Source organism: Myotis davidii, unplaced genomic scaffold, assembly GCF_000327345.1.
Source record: "Myotis davidii unplaced genomic scaffold, ASM32734v1 scaffold169, whole genome shotgun sequence".
NCBI classification, from domain to species: domain Eukaryota; kingdom Metazoa; phylum Chordata; class Mammalia; order Chiroptera; family Vespertilionidae; genus Myotis; species Myotis davidii.
Genome location: NW_006383005.1, coordinates 1,181,738 through 1,184,361, shown reverse-complemented (window position 1 = coordinate 1,184,361; position 2,624 = coordinate 1,181,738).

The following is a 2,624-nucleotide window of genomic DNA, read 5'->3' as shown; positions in this document are numbered from 1 at the left end:
CCGCCCAGTGCTGCTGCTTCCTCTCAGTTCCCTGTGCAGGCCTTTCCTTTTGTGCTTGTCCCTTAACTTGTGATGTTCCCTGGGGTTCTGCCTTCAACTCTGTCCCTGAGTGATCTAGTCTTCCCCTCCGATGGCCTCAATTACCGTCTGTATGTTGTGGATACCCAATCACACTCTGCATCTGAGCACAGATATTTCCCACAGCCTACTGGACGTCTCTAGTGGGTGTACCCTGTTATAACATGATCTTGTAACTGTGAACTTACCTGTTTCTAATCAGCACCATATGTATCTTCTATTTTCCTGTGTCTCACATATATAATGAGTTAGTGGAAGGAACTCCATGAAGAATTAAAGAATGAATGAAGGAGCACCTATCTATGAGGAACCTGTCCACTGGCTGCTCAGTATGCTGAAATAGGTATTGATAGTCTGAGATTTAAAAAACCAAAAACCTGACATAAGCCGAGCAAATCAGGTTCAACCATTTAGGAATGTCAAAATGAGGAATTATTGAGAAAATCTGCAGTGACAGGGCAAAAGACAGAGGTGGTGGTAGAGACGAGCCATGGCAGCCTATGAATGTTTTTAAACTAAAATTATGAGAAGCTAGAACTCGGATTAAGACAGAAGAAAACAGAATAGTCCTAGAGATGCAGTGATGCCAGGAGAGAGACAACGAGGCAAAAAGAGCAGCCCACTCCATCAAGACTGTGTCTGGAAGGGCCTCTGCCCCTTCCTTACAGGATGCTAACGCTGAGGCCACATGGCATTTTCTCGGGAGTCTTCCCGACCAGCAGTGCTGGCAGCCAGAGAGCAACGGTCTCTGAGTAAAGGACCGGATGCTGCTTTCCAGCACCGAATGCCAGCACCCCAAACCCCAACCCTCAATTTTTTTAAAAAATATATTTTATTGATTTCTTACAGAGAGGAAGGGAGAGGGATAGAGAGTTAGAAACATCGATGAGAGAGAAACATCGATCAGCTGCCTCCTGCACTCCCCTTACTGGGGATGTGACCCACAAGCCAGGCATGTGCCCTGATCCAAATCAAACCTTTGACCTCTTGGTGTATGGGTCAATGCTCAACCACTTCTATCCACTAAGCCAAACCGGTTAGGGCCTGAACCCTCAATTTTAATAATTCAGAGGTTGTGTGCTTGCTTCAGATAAAACTTCTCGTGACCAATTTCCAAATATCTTCACTTTTTCCCTCACCCCCTCCAAAACATCCTTCCAGCCCTCAAGGGAATGGAGGAAGGAGAACAATATACAAAGCAACTGCAAGATGAGGGAGGTCACTGCTCTTTTTCTGAGTGTCCAAGGCAACGGAGGTAGCAGTGTGAACCTCTGGTGACTGAGCTGAGGAATATACCAGCTGGGGTGTGAGTGTGCGCGTGGGTTGCAGTGGGTGGTGGTGGGTATGAAACAGGGGAAGCGGTGTCTGAGTGCTCTCTTGGCCCACCCACTTTGTTTCGGTAACTGTTTTATACTGATTTTTATAGAATTGATAAGGTGTTTTAGAACAGTGCCTGGAGGCTTATCTCAACTTTGCTTGGACTCCTGCCTCTCCCGCTGTCAGGAAGGTTGACATGTCCTGGCCTTGGTGGCTGTACATTCTACAAGACAATGTACCTTGTGTCTACAAGGTCTGTACAAGGTACACATGTTCTCATACAACAGCTTAAATAAAATAAAAAAAAAAAATTAAAAAAAAGAGGACATGTCCTGGCCTTGGTGGCTGTACATTCTACAAGACAATGTACCTTGTGTCTCAAGGTCTGTACAAGGCACACATGTTCTCATACAACAGCTTAAATAAAAAAAAAATTAAAAAAAAAAGAGGAGCCCTAGCTGGCTTGGCTCAGTGGATAGAGTGTTGGCCTGCGGACTGAAGGGTCCTGGGTTCGATTTCAGCCAAGGGCACATGCCCGGGTTGTGGGCTTGATCCCCAGGGTGGGCGTGCAGGAGGCAGCCAATCAATGTTTCTCTCTCATCATTGATGTTTCTATCTCTCTCTCCCTCTCCCTTCCTCTCTGAAATCAATAAAAAAATATTTTTTTAAAAGAGGAAATAGTGACATGTGTGTTATTTACTTTGTTGTATATTTTGCATAAAGTAAAAGAAGGGAATACATGGAACCTAATCCTGGAGACCCTGAGTCCAGTTCCCCCCACATTTCCTCTGATCCCCAGGCTGGTTGCCCCTGTTGGGTTCCCATGTACTCTGTGCTTCCCTCACACTGTATTGCTGTTTACTCCACACAGACAGAATTCCCAGGCATGAAAACCATGCTGCGCTCCCAACAGTCGGCCATGTAGGGTCTGGTAGACAAGAGGCCTTGAGTAGTGTTTGATGAATGAATGTCTGAATGATATAGTGCTAAACACCACTTAACAAGTCTGGGGACCCTGAAACCCTGTAATGACCCTTGGGCAGTAATGTGGCTCCCAAGTCATAATTCTTAATCTAGTACTCCTTAGCTCTGACCTGTCCCCTGCCTGGAATATTATCCCCAGAGACCTGCGGAGCTCCTGAGCTGCTCCTGCACGCCTCCTTTCCTGGTCAGAGGCCTGGCTCTCCTCCCTGACTCGAAGTCTGGAGATCCTGCCTACATAGAGGTTG